Source organism: Phyllostomus discolor, chromosome 9 (assembly GCF_004126475.2).
Source record: "Phyllostomus discolor isolate MPI-MPIP mPhyDis1 chromosome 9, mPhyDis1.pri.v3, whole genome shotgun sequence".
NCBI lineage: Eukaryota > Metazoa > Chordata > Mammalia > Chiroptera > Phyllostomidae > Phyllostomus > Phyllostomus discolor.
Genome location: NC_040911.2, coordinates 15,244,046 through 15,264,604, shown reverse-complemented (window position 1 = coordinate 15,264,604; position 20,559 = coordinate 15,244,046). Strand labels below are relative to the sequence as shown.

Below are 20,559 nucleotides of genomic sequence, written 5' to 3'. Positions count from 1 at the left end.
TGTATTTCAGTGCGGGAACCCTGCCCATCACACCTCTCCTGGCACCGTGAGGCAAGTACAAGGGCAACCTTACCAGTGAAGAGATACACAGATGGTGCCAGCCACTCTAGGTTGGCATTGGACATGCATATAGAATTTTGGGGGGATGCTAGAAACCTAGCTCTTGGGGATCCTGTGACCTGTGGGAAATTGCCATCCCCTCCATTGTGGAGAGGAAACCACAGGCAGCTGAACTTGGATGTAGCCTCTCCGCTGAGAGAATGGGATCTCTGGTCCCAGCCCCCTCATTTTCTCCGCAACCCAGAGTGAGCATCAGGGTCCCTTTCGTGCCTTGTTGATCCTTGCATCACCCATTGCTGGACTGGACGTGATGATCTGCTGTGAGTGACACCATGGCAGATGCAGTCTTGCTGGGAAGGTGCCGCATAGAAGAAAATATCAGTACAGAAAATAAAGATCAGTGCATAATAAGAGGTTAAGAATATGCTCTTGAGTATCTGCTGTAGACTTCTAATACCATTCTTTCAACTTTGATAGTTTATAGATTTGTGTTGAAAAGTAGTTGAAAATATAAACTGGTTAGAATGCAAAGGATTTAGAACACCAAGGAGACTTTCTTAGACTCAATGTGAGGGTCAGTGGGAAATGTTAGAGTTTTTCAGCAAGTAATAGGACGAAGAGAGGGTTATATTAGAAGGAGTAATTGACTGTGCCTGATCCTCCGGAGGGAGGAGTACACAGGCAGGAAGATAGGTTAGGATGCTATTACAGTGATCCATCAAGTGATTAAGGCCCTGGAATGAGGTGGCAACAGGGTTAATGAAAACAAAGGAATATTGCTGACAGTCGCTTCAAAGGATGAGTCGATAAAATGTGGTGACTCATTGGAAATGGATGATAAAGGAGATGGGTCAAAGATAATTTCAAAATTGTAAGACTAGGCAACTAGAAAAAATATGGCTGCAGTCAGGGACATCACATCGGGGTATCTGTTGTGGGCCAAAGAAGATGAATGACTTTGTGGGGAGAGAGTGACATCCGAGTCAAATCAAATCAAATACAGGCTTGATGATGATAATGAAACAGAGGACTGGTTAGCATGTGGCTAAGATTGACTGGAAAGATGGATAATTGCTATAGACTGAATCGTGCCCCCCTACCCCCACAGTTCATATGTCAAAGCCTTAACTTCTAATTTAACTGCATTTGAGGTGAGGCCTGTACAGAGATAGTGATGATTACATAAGGTTGGAAGGGTGGGTTCCCTCCAGTAGAGCGGGTGCCCTTGTAAGAAGGGGAAGACACACCAGACCTGTGTTTCCCTCCCCTACACGAGGATACGATGAAAAGGGAGCCATCTGCACGCCAGGGAGAGAACTCTCAACAGACACTGAGTCGCCTGGCAACTGACCTGGGACTACCACACCTCCATTACTGTGAGAAAATAAATGTCTAAGTCACTCAGTACTGCTATGACATTTTGTTATAGCGGCCTGACCTGACTAATACAGTAATTTTCATGCTTAGAAAATTAAATGATTATCTTTTACTCTTCCTAATTACTTATTGTACGTAAGGCACAAAACAAGAAGGTAAACAGAAAAGTAAAAGTAATAAACTATTTTATTATTAGGTAATTATATCTCCAAGAATATTTGAAGATCATGTAAATATCTTGGAACAGACATTGCCAACCTCAGCTGGATTTGCCTTACAAACTTTTAGCTTCAGAATTATAGAGCTATCCATGCGCCACCAGTGTTTACAAATTTATGAGAGAACCACTTGATCAGAGTACCTGTAGCAAAAAGAGGAGAATAAACTAACCAATTAGTGAATAATGAATGAATGATGATGATGACAACAATGACGATGATGATGGCAACTAATAGGTAAGGAGTGGTTGCATTGTGCCATGTATTTTCTGAGCACACCAGTATACTTATATAAATGACATACAGCACTGTTAGGTAGGTACTATTATTAATCCCATTTGATAGATGAGGAAACTGAGGCACAGTGAGAATCAATAACTTGTGCACAGTCACACAGCTATAAAGGGAATGAGAAGTAGTGAATGAGAAGGATCAATGGCAAGTCATAAGTCCCCAAATTAGTCATTCTTCTGGGGGGGGGGGATATTACTACATTTGTATGAGTTTTTGTTTAAAAGCACCAAACCAAAGGATCTTAGAAAATTAAGGGGCTTGGCACGGCACAGCCTAACTCCCCACGCAGTGAGAATGGTTCCACTCGGCAGCTCTGGCAGGTCCTCCAGGCGCAGAGTGAGTATCCCAGCAGGAGAGGAGCTCCCCGATTCCCGAAGAAGCCCTTGCAAGATGATGGAGTGCCCGATGTTGCAGGATTCCTGGGAGTACTGAGCTCAGACTTGCATTTGTCACCTCTGAACTTCTGTTTGTTTTCCTGTTTTAAAGCCAGCATCTCTCAAACTTCTGCTGTGTTTCCTTCAGGGCAACTGAACGTTTTTTGGGGTTTGCAGATTTGATCACACCAGTGGATGTTACCACTCCCATTTTACAGATGGGGAATGTGAGGCTGGCGACTCAAAGTGTGTGGGTTAACCACACACAGTGTGTGGGTCCCATGGCCAGCGTAGCACCCATTTAGTCCTACTTGTTACTTCCTGAATTCTCCAGTTTGCCTACCCTGAGAGTAATAGCTAAAACTGGAATTCAGACGTTGCCTCACACTGGACCCTTATCTCCCTGGATCCAAATACTATATTTTTACAATGATCACTTAAGGTGACATTAATTGTTAAAAATAATTTTTTATATTAGAAAACCATATGTACTATACATAATATTATTAGAATACAAAAATAGTAATATAAATTATTTACTATGCCTGAGCAGTCAATCTTTTTTTAGTAATGTATCTTTTGATTTATATTCTGAGTATTTCTTTATTTTTATAATAGCTGCATTTATACTCTGTTGATTTTGGTGAGTTCTTTTCATTTTTAGAATTAATACTAAACATTTTATAGGTACCCATAAGTTCTTTGTGAACATAATTTTAGTGACTATGATATTCAATTATTAATAATTTTCACTTTTCTAATGCTTTAGTATTCATCTTTATAAAATAATCCTAAAATTATTTGATGATTACAATGTTTGTAAGTACTTTATAGATTTTTTAAGTCTTTCTGACTCTCTCTGTCTCTGTCTCTCTGTCTCTCTGTCTGTCTCTCTCTCTCTCTATTTATACAAACACACATACACATATACACATACTCACATTTAATTATATATATTTTTAATTTGGGTAGTCTCTTATCAAAAGAATATTTAATAATATATCCTGCAATAGATGCAATTTATGGAAAAGACTTTTAAAACAATATTCTTTTAAACAATTAGCATTGCCACATCAACTCTATTTAACAATATTTTTATACCATTGAACCATGTTCTTGATTTTTCTGGTTAGCTAAACTTGCTAATATTTTTGAGAGTCAGATATTTTCCTTCCTATGCCTGTGTGTGTTTTATAAAAATCCGACTAGAATGTATTACTTTATCTTCCAAAAATATACTATGTAGTTTTATTATTCGGTGCCTTGTTCAAATTATTCCAACTGCTGGGAAACTCCGGTACCCCTGAAAAACAATCTTATTATTCAGAGCCCTTTTAAAATAGCACTACTTCTGTGAAGCCTTCTTTCATTCCTCCAGGGAAAACTTGGCAGCCTGTGCTTTTTGTCCTCGTGGTTTAAACCATTCAGGCTTCTTCATGTTGTGCTATAGCTGCTTATGTTTTCGTCTGCACTAGAGGTTCCTTGAGGACTGGAGTCACAAGGACTCATGTTTCAACGATGAGCACCTCAGCCCATTTGAAAGCAAGCATTATGGCACATACTAGATGCTTAGAACGAATGTGCAGAATGAATGAATAAAATCTTTATTGCTTTGAAGCCCAAGCCAGGAAACTAGTTCTCACCAGTGGAAGCTTTCATGAAAACAGTGCCAGTAGCTCAGTAAATCTGATAGAATAACCGAAGCTTCCTGAATCACCATCATCAGTTTTACCTGGAAGGTTTCAACGTGTTTATCCCTAGAAGGGGTGGAGCAGAGAGTAGGAAGAAGAGAATCGGATTAAAGCTACTTTGTCACTTGCTTTGCAGACCATGATAAGACCTTGCTATGCTTTTGATGGTTTTTAAATGTCACTCACAAGTATGGAATGCTGTTATGTGTCATTTCTGAGACACAGTGATGATACGTTCATGGCTCAGTCCAGTTTTCTGTTGCTGGAGGTAATGCAGTAATTAGAAGTCTTAGTTAAAGTAATGGGAAAAAAGAAAGAATGGGAAGCATATGTATCCACTAGGCAGCATTTTGACAGTAAAAATCATGTGTGAAATGGTTGACTTGTACATTCATGACTTGTACAGACCATTTTGTGGTGTTTACTCAGTTTATGGATGTGAATGGCTGCTGTGAGATTCTAAAAAGATGTAAAACTAAATGAGATGAGGAACCTAAAGTCGGTGGAAGAAAAAGATCATCATCACTGTTTCAGTATCTACCCTGTATTTTATTTAGCTAGTACCTGAGATTCTATTGTCCAGGCATCTTATGATAAACTAGTTATATATTCCCATTCTTTGTGTACTCACCACATCCCTGGCTGTCAGACCATTCGGGGCACAACAAGCCAGGACATACACAACACAGGTGACATTAAAAGGAATGGACACCAAAGCAAACTAGTGTGATAAAGAATGGTCACCTCCATAGGGTGGTTGTTTGGAGAACAGATATGAAAGGACGAGTGGAGATTTGAATCATTCTATCACTTACATCTAGAATTGCACCATTCACTTCTTCATGTTAGTGCAAGATGTATCATGCAAAAAATTAGAGGCTTGTGAGTTACACCTACCATGTCAAGAAAAGAAGCATTTCAATATGGCAGGGGTTACAAAAGAGATAGGTGATACAACCTTTAGATCATAGAAGTACACGATCATCATAAAGAAAGATCAGTAGTGTGGCGATTGCTAGGGGGAGGAGTGTATAAGGCGACTAAATGGTAATGGGAAAAATACAATAAGGATTACATTTTTAAAAATTAAAAAAAACTTATAGGTAGGTAGCCCCTAAATTAATCAAGTGATCTGTATTTTATAATTTAAATCTTATAAGAGCAGAATCAGTGTGAATTAGTATAAAAATCTATGCAAAGAAATAAAAATGATAAGAATAGAGCCAATAAGAAATCAATTTGCCTCCCTGGGTCCTAAAATATGCTCCTACTGATAAACCCCAGTAGTTTTATTTTTCCAGTTCTTGGGGGGAAATACATTAATTGATATATTTTTTTCAATTTTAAAGTTGGTGGCACAATTTTTTTCTTAAAGTTTTGGTATCTGGGATTTCTTGTCTAAATTAGAATCAAATATAAGATAATGCACAAGTTAACCTAAAATTATATCAGATTATTTAAGTTTATTGTATTTGTATCTCATGATATCTGCAAAGAGCACAATGACTCATGGGGTCATGCATCTAAAGAAGCTCAAATGTGACCCCATTAATGATGCAGTGAACCTAAAGTGACCATGTACCATTTATCTTGGAGAAAGGTAAAAGGCCTGTATCTTGATCTCTTATAATCCAGCTGCCAGTTATTAATGCGCTACCTTGTTCTGCTATGGTTCTGAGTAAACCTGATATTCCTCTTTGAAAGATTAACCTGTGAATTTTCATATTATATTGCCAATGTGGGAGTGACCATGTTTATTGGGCAAAGCATTTCCTGCTGTGTTATAGACATTTGGTTCCATCATCCCACTTAACATTCTTGTTGCATGGGTGACCCCTCCTTCCTTCCATTTAACAAACCCCTCTACATGCACCCTAATCATCTTCCCCTATCACCCACCAAGATGCATCTCCTCTCTCTCTGTCCTATATCATTTAGTTCACCATACAAGGGGGATCCTCCCCCAAAACCCAGAATTTATTTATTAAAAATTGTGTATTTATTCATACATGTTAAAACTTAAGTCACCTTCAAAGTACTCCCCATTTGATGCAATACACCCACTGAGACTTTTATCCCCACTGTTCAAAACAGTTTTTGAACTCATCGATTTTGATGCCTTTTAGTGCTTCTGCCATTTTTTGTTTCACCTCTTCCACATCAACAAAACATTTCCCTTTGAAGACTTTTTTCATCCAGGAAGCCAAAGAAAAACTTGTTTGGGGCAAGATTGCATGTATAGGGAAGGTAGTATCCCTGGGGTCAGGCTGTTTTTGGTGAAAATCTCCTGAACACTCAGTGCAGCATGAATAGGTGTGCTCATAACTCACCCGTCATGAAATGGGCAAATGCACTGAAAGGTTCTTCAAAAACAATTCACTGTAGCTGAATGCAGCCTCTCACAGAAGTGCCAACTGGTACCCTGATACAGATGGGTTCCTAGAACACTCACCTAGTGGTGGGATTCTGTACTACAAAGGGCCTGCCCTCCAGAAGATAATTCTGGTTTTTTGCACCCACCCCCACCCCCACCATAGTGGATCACTCTCATTTGCCAAAAAACATGGAATAGCTTTACATTAAAAAAAAATCTTTATTGTTTCTCGGCCTTTTGGCTAAGATCAAGTGTGGTGTCTGTTCTTATCAATTTAATGTCTGATACATCTTCTCTCCAAGGACATTATATTAAATGGATTTTTGGAGCTGGGAGATGGAAGAGGAGCTTGCTCTGTCCACTCCATGCATCAACCGGGTATTGTAGTGCTTCTGGGTATGGCGCACCAAAAAAGAAAAAAAAAATTAACAGTGTATCTCTCTGGATATAATCCTTTATCTATTTCTATTCATAGACAAATTTTTTGAAAGGATTTCCTATAGTATTTTCATCATTCCCTCATGGTGTCCCTTTTTAATCACTTATTCTGACATTGATCCCTTTTAGTAAGGCTTTTCTCTCATTCGTCCACTAAGACCAATCTCTTGAAAGTCATCAATTCTCTACATCCTGATAAATCCAAAGGTCAACCTGTCTCTATTTTTTTTTCAACTGAGAAGAAAACTTTGACTCTCTTGGTTCCTCCTTCTCTATTGGAAAGCCTCTAAATGTCCATTTACTTATGAACCATTTTGCTTGTCTATTGCCTTTCTTTACACTGAAATATCAGAACAAAGTGTTACAGAACAACAAGGGGGGGGAGCCAAGGGCAATGTACTGTTACTGAAAGGAGCCCCCCAGGTTCGTTATGTCTGCCACCTTATAGGAAAGACATCTCTCAATGCCAGAGATTCGTGAAAAGGAAAGGAAATGTTTATTTAATGCTATACAGACTTAAAGTAGTGACCTAATATCTTCATCAAAATCTTGAAGTCCCTTAAAACACCCATAAACACACACAGTCCTTCCTCCCCCCTTTGCCCAGTCTGGGGTACCATATCTCAGGAAAAGAAATAGAAGTCCGCAGCTCAGGCAGCCCCAGGGTCTTCTCAGTAATCCGTCTCAGCTGGTAGGCCTCCCTCGGTTCCCAGCACCATCAGCTGTGTTGCCGGGATCTCTGCTAAAGCCAGGTGGTGGTTCCCCCTTCTAAAGCTGTGGGCGTCACCACCCTGGCAAAGCCATGTGGTCCTCTCTGCACAATGGCCACGGGAGTCCCCACTCTGGCAAAACTGCGTAGTTCTCCCCCCAATGGCTGCCGTGTCTGGGTTTAAATCCCCGAGCCAGTCCTCCTCTGCAGCCCCATTTCCGACTCCTCCCACAATCAGTTACACCTGCTAGCACTCTCATATCCTTCCAGCTTTACTGGGCTGCCATTGTGAGTCTGGGCCGGCGTGGCCCCATGTCATGGAGCCAATCTTCCCCAAGTTCCCACTCAGGCGCTGTAACTGGGGGACCTGTCCCCCAGTTACATCTTGGTGGGGAAGTTACTTCCATCCCCCTGGCTCAGAGCGTGGCCACAGCTATTTAACATATCTATGTAACCAGCTAAAGGTTATAGATATGTTAAATGACCATACCAGAGGTTAGCTGCAAAGCTGTTGCTATGCAAAACAGCTCTCAATGGCCTGCTCCATTTGTCCCTTCCCCCAACCCCCAGGGGGTGGGGTGAGGACATCCAATATTTCCTGGACACCTTGAGTTCTGGACCCCATTCCAAATCCCTATTTGGGGCTCTCCTCTTGGCTGCACTCTGTTACAAAAGCACTGTATTGTATTACCCTTGGTCCCTGGTTTAGGAGATCATTGTATCCCCAATGTCTAGAACAGTACCCAGCATAAACTAGGTGCTCAAATATTAATTAATTTTTTAAGCAGTCACAGATTTAAGTAAGAAGGACATGAAGCTATAATCACAGAGGTTATAAATGACACCATGACTTTGGGAGTCAGAGATTTCCTGCTGCTGTTCTTTCCAGCACGAGAACAGTCGACTATTCTCAGCTGGAAACTGAGCTTTGGAATCTCTTTGTTTCCATGTGGACTGAATCCCTCCAATATGTCCGCTGCACTACATAGTTTAGCTCAAACTCTTCAGTTGACTCAGGACAAATAAGCATACTCATAGAAGCCATTAATCTGTGTTAGTATCTCAGGAAAACGCAAGGCTAAATCTCAGCTGCTTTTGTAAAACTACAGCCAAAAATGGGTAAGCCCTATCTATTCAGGCTCATCCGAAAGACACCACCCCAAAATGCATTTGCCCCTCTCCATGCTGTGGTCAGTGCAGACAAGGTCTAAGACATGCAAACTGTCCAATTATCAACCCCATGCCTTGCCATCCCCAGCTCTTTCCAAAGGTCTCCATCTAGCTTTCGACCTAAATCATCCACCTAAGTCCAGGCTCCAGCCAAGAAGCCTATTTACAGTTCAGACTAAACGGACAGCTGGGCTGGGAGGCCTTTTCTTACTTTTCCTTCTTTTCCCCTGTCAAACATAAGTAAGCTAGCACACCAGAAATACATCAAGTTAATAAGTCCCTTCAGATTCCAGCCCTGCTTCCTTCCCCTGAACAAACAGGAAAGAAAGCATTGGGAGACACCATTCAAATGAAACGCTTCATTCAGGACCGTCAGACATAACCTAGGGTAGAGCCTGGGGCATATTTGGAATCCACAAATTTTTGTGAAATCTTTTGGCATGTCAACCACATGGGACTTTTTCTGTAAATAAAAATGCTGACCTTTAGTAGTAAGGCTGTAAAATGGGTGTTGGAGATCAGGGGCAGTTCTTCCGTTGTTTTGTTTAAGGAATTCAGCCACAGAGAGTTTGCCTAAGATAACATGTTTTGGATGTTTGACTAAGTATGGGGTGTGTTCTAGTACTGATAAACCATCTCGGGGCAGGGGTGTCAAACTCATTTCCGCCGGGGGCCTCATCAGCCTCGCGCTTGCCTTCAAAGGGCCGAATGTAATTTCAACTCTGTTAAGGAGTAGTTACATTTTTACACTTCTAAAATTATTGCAGCACTTTGAAGGCAACTGTGAGGCTGATGTGGCCCCCAGTGAAAATGAGTTTGACACCCCTGATAGGCCATTACATGACTATTGTCTTGATATTTAAGAGGTGATTATTTTCCCCACGAAAATAAGTCAAAACAGGAAAAACTGAATCAAATAACTAGAACCTGCAATCCTTTTACTTTTAATTATATTGAATCAATGTTTGTTGAAAACCTATGGATTCTCCTAAATTCTGGGTGAATTTGTAAGTGAGTACAATAGTCTTTACTCTTAGGGCTTCCCACTGCATGCATTGAAAAGAGATACTATATTAACTACAAATATATTATTAAGCAATGTATTTATTGTGTGGCCTATAGTGAGACATGTGTGCCCCAATTTCCTTCCATTTCTGGGTTGTTATCTTTGAAAAGCAAAGGTTTTCTAGGGTTGCAGCCTCCTTTGAAAGTGAAAGAAATATTCTGTCTTGAGGCTACCTTTTATTTTCCGTACTAAGACTCATATCATATGCAGTAGACTCAGACATTTCACAAGAACTTTTTAAAACAAGAATAAAATGAAAAGAAGTTTTGTGTTAACCAGAACATTCACGCATCAGAACTGTGGTTTAGATTATACTTCGTTACTGCACGATTCTCCTACATAATGCCTGTGTTTCCTGAGAATGAGCCCAACGGCGGGGAGAGCACTAAGTACTTCTACAGGGGGGCGGGGGGTGTCCTGCACGGGGAGGAAAAAAGGGACATCTGAGCAAGAGGGATCAAACAGCACACAGGGAGTGGCATGCATGACAAAGAAACTGGAATGCAGTACTGTGAGGAGTGTAATGTCTGTAGGTTATTTGTGCAAACCTGTGTTACCTGGGCAGTGAGTGAGAAGCTTGGACCCTTGGACCCACATGGAATGAGAAGCTGTTCTGAGACTGAGAATGGAGGTGAGAAAAAGTAGCAAGAGTATTCTCTCAAAAACTGTAAATTGCACCTCTATAGCTGGTGGTGTCTTTTCTACCTAAATGGGTCTCTCTGGCCGACTTGATTTATTTTCAAGAAGATTTTGACACTCCAAAAAGTGGGTCACTTCCTCGTCTAGATGAAAAATACACTAGTTTTTCAATAAAAGGGAGCACGACAAAGTACTCTCTCAACTTTAGTTCCAGTAGACTCTAAAAGAACTAGAAAGTTTTGTGTTTCATTCCCCTTATATCATGTGAGCGATGACAGATTTATGAAGTGGTCTATTTATCCTGCCCGTTTGTGAGAAATGTCTTGGCAGGGTTGTCTATCTAAACCATAGACTCCGGCTGTATATCATGGGACGCTGGTTGGACCCGTTGGTGGGAAGTTATGGGGAATGCTCTTCTGATTACTTTAAATCTGTATCCATAGATAGTCTCTTGTGTCTGATTGTACTTCAAAAACCATAAGTCCCGAAAAAAAGAAATTAAAAGTTTTCTAATGCTTGATCATTAAAAGATACAAGTCAAATTCAAAGCCTAGTCTTTCATAGTTGCTGCAGTTTTAGAGATGATAAAACCCTACATCTCAGCAACGAGCAACAGAAGATGCAAAAATTAGAGGCCTTGGCGATGGTACCCAGCCACTTGGTTACTAAGCTATTCCTCAGTGTTCTGTCTTTAAGACCAGTGTCCACTGCCTTCTGTTATCCTGAGATCTAACTCTTAAAACTGAAGATGGGCAAGATAGAGAGCTAGAAAAAGGAGATTCAACTGGCAGCTCTGTTTCAATATTTACCACCTAGGTAGATGTTTATTTTGAGTTAATAAGCAGCTTATTATGGTAAATTTTCATTAAAAGATTCTAAGGATTAATTACTATCTTTGGAAAGTCTCTGTGATGCAGTCGTAAGAATGGATTCAGACTGTCCAGGATCACAACTGAACTGTGCAGCTAGGAGATACTGGTCAACTATACTCTATCTTATGGCTTCTTCCCTCTTAAAATGGACATGACGCAACCTACCTAATAGGGTCCTTGTAAAGATAAACTTGTAATATGCATGTAATAACTCAGTGTCTGCTAAAGGAAAGCTGCTATATTATTACTCTTATTAATAATAAAATTAAACAATTCAAATTCCTCTTAAATTTTATATTTTACACAAAACTATACCTGACATGTAGAACCTGAGAGGAATAGCTTCACACTTGTTTGCCTTTTTAATTATCCCATTAATTTTATAAAGTTATCACGCATAACTTATAAACTGGAATGCATAATTATAGCTTGCACTATGTAGTGTGTAATGAGAATTATTTCTGCTTTCACTTTAAAAGTTAGTGGCAGTATAGGTGCAAAGAGTACAATACTCCAGACAAGTGCCTCTACTCCTAACATTTGTGGTGAAGTTTCAACAACTAAATTCCAGACCCATGGGAAACATGCTCCGATTTCTTTTGGTTTGCTTTTAAGTCAACTCATGCTTAATGAGAATTTTGAATAAGCCCTAAATTGTCCTGTTGCTGCACACAACTCTAAGTAAAAGTCAATGTTATTTTCTAGAATGTCCTTGCATATCTTGGACAAAGTTGCACCATGCTCACATTCTTCTAATTTGTCATATGGATGTTAAAAAATGCCAAAATATTGAGAAAGCTGTGATGAATTCTAATACATAAAGTTTCCCCTACCAAAAAAAGAGAGATAATATTGTTACAGAAAATCCACGATCTATACAAAAGTTTCAAGTAAGTCTCCCAACTCTTCTACAAGCTGTCCTTGAATTTTACTTTTTATTTTAAAAAGCACTTGAATAATAAAATGTGTTGATGTAGCCCTGTTTTTTTTCTCATTTATACTCAAACCATTTTACTGAAGATACTATTTTAAGTGACCATTTCAAAAATGTTACCACAAGTTTGTGGATGATTTGTATTCAGTTGTACAATACAATAGCAAACAATATTCTCCCCATTCAGTTTGGCACGGACCATCTGTTTTTCTGCCAGAAGGACTCCAATGCCATTTATCATGTGAGAATGGTGTCAGGAAGTTGTTTTAAGAGAAGTAAGCGCAAGAAGATAGGATTAGGTGTCTGCATGCTTACACTGGGTAAAATCAGCCTACTCTTCTCCCAGTGAGGAATTTACTCTTTTTTTTTTTTTTTTTTTTTTGCTGCTAGGTGATTCTTATACTTACCACTACTAGTGATTTCAGTTGTACAATTGGTCTTTTCTGTCTTTGATATCAGTGCTTGCATGTGTCCTGCATATTACCGATATACAAAGAAAAGTCAGAAAAGTAGAAAACCAAGCTACAAAACAAAATTCGCATTCTAGTTCTGTAGAAAATGCTTAACTTTGCATATATAAGAAATGTGAAACAGAATAGTGGGAATTTTTTGTGTACAAGTCAAAGATAACTCCACAAAATATACCAAAGTTTTGAGTCAGAACGTACCAGTCTTAACAAGAGTCATTCATTGTGGAAAAGCATATAATTTTGTCTTAGGGACTAGCCATAGCTTGGAACAGTTGGGGATCTTCTCTTAGGTAAGTGGGCAGTAAACATTTAGAATTTGTGTTATATTTTTTTCTATCTATCTATCTATCTATCTATCTATGGAATCTGTCTATGTATCTCTATACTTTTTTGATGGGGTAAGTCTTCCCCCTTTGAAAGAATGTCTTCAAAAACAGTTGATTGCATCTATATATTTAAAAATAATGACTGTTGGGTGATGTGTTTTCACCTTTAAAAATGGGCCAATTCTATAATATGAATTTCGCCTTTTGATTAATCATTTATTTGAATGGCAACACAAGTGAGCTAATCCATATATAGATATTTATATTGATATCTGTGGCCACCCAGGAATTAAAGGGAGGAGATACTCAAACTCAGGCTGAAAAGACCTATTAAGTTTATGCAGGTCCTTTTAAGTTCATCTACCTCAAACAGTCTTTTGCTATTTAAGTTCCTTTTAGCTCAAATATTCCTAGTCCATATTTATGACCAGAATCCTCTAGTGAGTATTTTGTAATAACTATAAATTCCTGAGCCTCATCTTTGAATAGAGAGGCAGCAAATACCATTTCAACATGCTTCAGGTGATTTTGGTATATCATGCTTAGCGTTAGTTAACAAGTTTGCATTTGGGAAATATATCCCTAGAGAATTCCTATGAAACTTCCCTAGAGCCTTGCCTAACAGTTACCCAAACTGTATTTGAATACCACTAGTGACTGCAAAATCAGTACTTGCCTGGGTTGCCATACTTTTTTGAATACACGTGTTTGCAGCAAAGATACCCATATTAAGTGAAAATATACTTCTCTGCGCATGGGTATTAATTTTATACTTGGGGTCATGGAGAATATATCTAATTCCTAATTCATGTATTAGCTCTTCCACCATTGTAGGCAATGGCAGGTGCTCCCGTTTTAGTCATTTCTGGTCTAGGCAATGGCAGGTGCTCCCATTTTAGTCATTTCTGGTCCAGTTCCTTTTGTCTTTATGTGACTTGATTTAAAATCTGTACATGCTCTTTGCTCTTCTATGAATTTTCAGAGAGTGGAGTGAGTACTTAACGCAAATCAGAGTAGGCCTGTTTTCATGGTCGTGTGACCTCTGCAATGCTGTAGGACTCTCCTGCCCTTAAAAAGGCCCCCTGCTTGGTCAGTGCTCTGCTGTGTCTGAGTTGAATTTTGTAATAGGTTTTGGACAAGCACCCCTGCATTTCCATTTGGCACCAGGTCTCAAAAATTGTGTAGTCTATCCTGTATCCCAGCTCTTGTATGATAAAATTGTATAAATAATTCATTTCTCATCCTCTCTGTAACTAAAGTAACTTGAATATACACCATTTATATCTTAGCAACCACATCACTTTTAAGTTTATATTCTATTTACAACCAAACGCAACTCTGAGATCTTTTTCTGTTACACACCTAGGTCTCCTTCATGCTGGATTTTTGAAATCGTTGTTGGAAACACATATAAGGTGTTATACTGACTCCGGTTAAGCATAATCTTTAAATATTTGCTCCATGGTTCCAGGCAATTAACATCTCATTAGAATTTGATTGTCACCCAATATTTTTGTTGTCACTCTTAACTGCAAGTCACCAAAAGAAATTATAATCCAGTCTGAGAAAGAGATGGCAAATACCATAGTAGGAACCATGCAGAGAAATAAGAGGAATAATAGTTTTAATAATTGTGATCTAATTGGTATTGCTGATTTAAGGGTTTTAATGTTTCCAACTGTATTAGTAAGGACATCTTTCCATTAGTAAGATCTTTCTTCTTCTTACTTAAACATACTTTTGGTCATCCCAGTTGTCATCAATAACTGGGATGTGAAACAACTAGTTTTAATGGGGACTTCTGCTGATGGAAGACCTATTTCTGAAATTATATTGCATTAAAAACTCATCTCAGAGAAGTTGTAATTCTTTAATGTGAATATTGAAAATCTAGCGTTTCTGTGTGTCTGTCTTGGAAGTGAAGTCCATTTGGCTTGGAGCTTCTTGGTAGCCTGTTCCTTCAGTTGGTACTCTAGTATTTTGTGAGAAGTTTCCTCAAGAGAGGAAGATATGTGAGAAATATAAATGTATAACCATTTTAATTAGTAATTTCTGAGTTAAACAATTATTTGCTCATATACAAAGTTCACTATGGAAAGTTTTAAGAAAAATAAAATTGTCTAAGATGATGTTAGTTTTTATCTCAGCCATCCTTATGGTTTGCTGATGAAATATGGATTAGTTTGCTTATCTAATGAATAAAATTATTAGGCTGAATTAATTACTAGTCTGATTAGCTATGGTTAGTCTAATTAATTAGGCTTTAAAAATATTTGTTTGGCCCTGGCTGGTGTGAGTTAGTGGATTGACTGCAGGCCTGTGAACCAAAATGTTGCTGGTTCAATTCCCAGTCAGAGCACATGCCTGGGTTGCAGGCCAGGTCCCCAGCAGGGGGTGCATGAGAGGCAACCACACGTTGAAGTTTCCCTTCCTCTCTTTCTCCTTCCCTTCTCCTCTCTCTGAAAATAAGTAAATAAAGTCCTTAAAAAATACCTGTTCAATTTAGCTATTTCCCAAGTTATTAATCATTCACCCAGAAATACAGGAGCAACCTCCTCATAAGTCATGAAACATAACTTTACATTTGGGCCCACTTTCCTTTTCCCACAGAGAGCTGCATGCACTGGAGAAGTCTGCTGCCCAATATATTTTCTGAGCTCTCTCATTGTGGGATAATACGTTCAAGGAAGAACTTAGAGAAAGATCATTTCACCAGTAGGGACACCTTAGTTCTGTTGTCAGTGCTGGAATGACTGGATAATGGACCTTAAATCTGTTATTTACCCATCATCTATAAAGCGAAGGACGTATCATGGCCCATCGCTGAAGCCTCACTAACCTCCAGTATTGCGGACACCTGTACATTTGTGAACTGCCTCCAGAGAGATGGGACAGTATAAATGATTTATAATATTGATTCACTTGGCAAGTTGAAGGGCTAAGCTCAGAAATTAAAAAAAAAGACAATTATTCTATTACGGTCCCATAGTCTGAGCAACCACACCACTCAAATCTCAAGAAGTGCTTGGTAGCAGTTAAAATGACACTTTAAAAAAGCACATGGGAACTGTGCTCATATTGTATTTATCTGTGTGTTCGTTTATTCGTTCATCAGAAAGTATTGTGTGTATAATTTTACCAGATACTGTTCTAGGTGCTGGGGTGCAGTAGGGGCCACCACACATAAAAAAACTGCCTTTATTGGAGTACACTTCGGGACAGTGTGGTAAAAGACAGATAGTAAGATAATGAGGTAAAATATACTTGTTGTTAAATAAGACAACGAGGTAAAGACACTATACTAAAGCAGCAAATGGATGTGGAGGACCTAGAGAAGATGACTTTAGACAGTGTGACCAGGGAGGGGCCCCCTGAGAAGATGAGATTGCAGTGAAGACCTGCGGGAAGTAGGGTACAAGCCATAGCATTATCTGAGGAAGGATGCCCCAGGCAGATCCAACAGCCACGTCCCAGCGGCGGAAGCTCACTTGCTGTGTCTGAGCTGTAGCAAAGAGATGGCCACATGGGGAGGGGAGTGAGCCAGAGAGAGAGGGAGATGAGATCAAAACATAATGGGGAGCCAAGTCTTCTAATACTTTTTTGGCCATTTGAAGGACTTAAAGTTTTACTTTGGATAAGTAACATTATGGACTTGATAACTTCTACTGACATAATGGTGAAGTTCTGTTGTAAAAATAGTTTAAACTTATTTCTCATCAAAACTACCCTTTAACTACTCTTGTTGCATGGTCCTTTTGGATATAACCTTAACATAGACTTCCTAAAAAGAAAAAAGAAAAAACAAGTGAGTAAATGTCACTTTACATGACAACTCCATTACTTGGTGGTGACCACTTAGAATGCTGTGCTTCAGAAGACATGGAGGCTGGGCGTGGGTTTCGTAGGGGAAGGGGCCCCACGATGGATTAGTGAGGTCTTCCAAGGAAGCAAAACAGGCAAGGGTGGCATGCACACCTTGGGTGGGCTTGCCTCAGTTTGTATAAATCTAATAAATGAAAGCTCTATTTGGGGGCTCTTAGTTTGGGGGTCAAACCCTCCTTTTAGAATCTGATAGGATTACAAAGAATACTTGCTAAGAAATCTACATTTACCTGTGTACCTTCAAACAAGGGAGTGTGCCCTGCTCTGTTAACTCAAAATTAGTCGTACTTTTTGAAAAATTTATTTCAGAACTTTGTCAGCCTCTGAAGTAATTAATTTTCAGTTTAGTACACTCCTTCTATTATTTACTATTAGTAGCGAATAGAAATGCAATGCAGCCACTATTATCGTTATAATCACTTCATGGTGAAACTTGCCAAGAATAATTAAAAGTTATTTGCAAGTTCATTGCTCCTTTATTGGCCATCGCTTTGCAGACAGAAACGAGCTCTAGCCAAGTGGCACATGTTTCATATCGTTTCCTGCATTTTGTGTGCTTAGAAAATCTTTACATTACCAACATAGTAAGCAAATCTAACTGAATTGGACCCCTGAAAGACAGATGGCAATTCTAAACATTACTAAACCGGGCTATATTTCTTTCCTAAATTTTTAAATTTATGTTTAAATGGTATGAAACTACTCTTAGATTGGCCATATGCATAAGCCTTCTGTTATAGTGAAAAGAATAAATAGCTCCTTGTTTAATGATTATATGGTTTTTTATTAAAAAATGAGAGAGGAGTGAGTAGATAGGATATTCTAGAATCTAACCACTGCTAGACAGTGCGCCTCAGCTTTAATTAGAGCAAAACAACACATGGCTTTCACATGTACCTAAGTCCACATTAATTACCTCCATGTAGCAAGTTCACCTCCACGGGTATTTGGGACACGTTTTCAAAACAAATACTTTCTGGTTATTACGCTGATAAACACCGTGGTCCTCAAACCCAGACACCCACAGGAGAGTTTTAGAGCCTGGGAGAATGATTTGTAACTAGCTGTTCTGCAAATTCCAAACCAAAATTATCAACCGCACTCTGTAGAGGAGTTCTAAATTCAGAGCCTACTGGTGTGAGACAATGTGCGACGTGTGATGAATGGCAAACATACATCCTGTGCCATGACACTGAAGACCTTCGTTACCCCAAGAAGAACAGGCAGGCCAGGTCTGCCAAGCTCCATTGCTGAACTCTCAGGGCCCAGGTGGTTGAGGGGACACAAAGCGGATTTGGGAGAAAACAAGCATCTCATCTACAGTTCACCACTGTGTGGAGGAAGGCTGGGATTCCACACAGGAAGGACGAGTCAGGCTTTGCAGTCATCCTGTGAGACAGTAGCCCAGCAAACCCTCTTCTCTTCAGAGCACGTAGATCCCCCTTTCACCGGCATCTTGAGCCCTTCTCAGGAAGTCAAGTTTATAAATAGTTGGAGGTCCAGTTCACCTGATACCACAGTTAAAAATGTAATGTCTAAGGGAAACAGTAGCGACGCTTCTCCAGCTGCAGTCCCAGAGCGGAAGCATTAGCATTACTTGGAAACTTGCTAGAAGTTCCCACTCAGGGTTTACTGAATCAGAAGCTCAAGGATGGGACCTCACAATCTGAGATCCCCCAAGCCCTGTGGTCGACTCTAATACTCACTGAAGTATGCGAACGAACCACTGGCCTCAGACGGTGTTTCTCCACCGTGGGTGTTCATGAGCATGGCCTGGAGAACGTGCCTGGTGTGGCTGACTGTATTCATGTGCAACATGTATAAGAAGCACCCCAGCTGATGGGGCCTTCTAAACCCACAGATTTGTGAAACATAGGTTTGGTACCATTTTTATATTACTATTTTCTTTTACAAAATAATGTAATTCTTTGACTCAAACCTCACCAGAGCTGCTAATTTGAGAAATTAGAAAAGTAATATGCTTCTGGGTGACACCATATTTTTCTCTTATCCTATAACTGTGTGGTCTTTCTTATCATTAGATGAGCTGTAACTGTCCAATGCATTCAACAGAATTTAGAGAGACAAAAGAATAGAAGATTTTGATTGGAAAAACTTACTTATGCAATTGACTAATATGTATAACCATGTGTACACATACACATATATTTATGCATATGCATATACTATACATGTTTGCATGTTATGTACAGATATGCATACATACATACTATCACACACACATAATCCACGTTCCTTTTGTGATATGGCCCAGTGTTAGAACATTTCTTCCTTTATAAATTCTATGAAGCTGAATAACTTGCATTAATTGTTTCTTAAATTTCTTTTCTTTACCCCAAACACTAACTTAAAGGTAACTCTAACCCTAATTCTAATCATGAACTCAACCCTACCCGTAACCCTAGTCATAACCATGCTTGGGAGCCTAACCCTAACTCCAAACCTAACCCTAACACTAGCCCTTACCCTAACCCTGAAATAACCCCAAATTCAATCCTAATCCTATTTTAAACCTAAACCCAAACCACAAACTTAATCTAACTCTACCCTTATCCCTAACCCTAATTGTAGAAACAAGTGTTTGTGATATTTCTTGACAGTTTAAATTTTTTCATGGGCACACAGCCTCTTATGCATGTTTTAATAGCTTCACTGACAAAGATGACGGAATTCAGGTTATTTAGCATTCTTTGAATGTCTTATAATTAATATAATTGGAGTAGGGGGTTATTTACACAATATCATATATGGCCAAGGAAGAGCTATTTTCATGAATCCTTAAAGAAGCACAATTTATAGTATATAACAGTTTTTTTAGTCTCCAAACAGAAGAATACCTCAATTTTTAAAAATCTTTTTTTAGAAAAAGTATTCATTCATTTTTAGACAGTGGGAAAGGGAGGGAAAAAGAGAGGGAGAGAAACATCAATGTATGCTTGCCTCTCATACACCGCCAACTGGGGACCCAGACTGCAACCCAGGCATGTGCCCTGACTGGGAATCGAACCATCGACCCTTTGTTTTGCAGGCCATTGGTCAACCCACTGAGCCACACCAGCCAGGGCAAAATACCTCAATTTTAAAGCAATACTGAGAATGTTATTCCATTGGAAAATGATTTAACTTCTACTTTTTTCCTTCCTTCCAAACGAGTTTTATTTTAATTTCAAAGCCTGGATGTTAAACAGGGAACATGTTGCTGATAGACATTTGTTTCACTCAGAGTTTTTAACTCGGGGATTAAAATAAGCTATTGCTGATTTCACTGCATCTGAAATGTAAAGGTGATACCATGTGACTGAATATTTTGGGGAGGCAGATTTTGTTTTGATTTTAGCTATATTATAAGATCATACTACAAGTGTGTAATTTTGACCCTGAACTAAAATGATGGCTCTGTTAGTCTGTTCAGGCTACTTAATCACTAAGATCCATAGACAGACAGACAGACTTAGAAACAACAGACATTTATTTCTCACAGTTCTGAAGGCTGGAAATCCAAGGCCAAATCACTGGCGATTCAGTATCTGGTAAGGGTATGCTGCCTGGTTCTTATGTAGCTGTCTTTTCACTGAGTCCTAACAGGGCAGCAGGGACTAGGGAGCTCTCTGGGGTCTCTTTAGTAAGGGCACAAATCCACTCCT

General features: G+C 39.2%; 1 protein-coding gene and 1 non-coding gene across 2 annotated transcripts in view; both read left to right on the top strand.

Moving 5' to 3' along the window:
- The window catches only part of DCC (DCC netrin 1 receptor), a 1,018,954-nt gene that overhangs the window by 414,744 nt on the left and 583,651 nt on the right, over window positions 1–20,559 (top strand). The gene's annotated exons all lie outside the window — the stretch shown is intronic.
- LOC114507200 lies at window positions 6,610–6,800 on the top strand. The gene has a single exon (XR_003685463.1). It is a non-coding gene; the product is annotated as a U2 spliceosomal RNA (small nuclear RNA).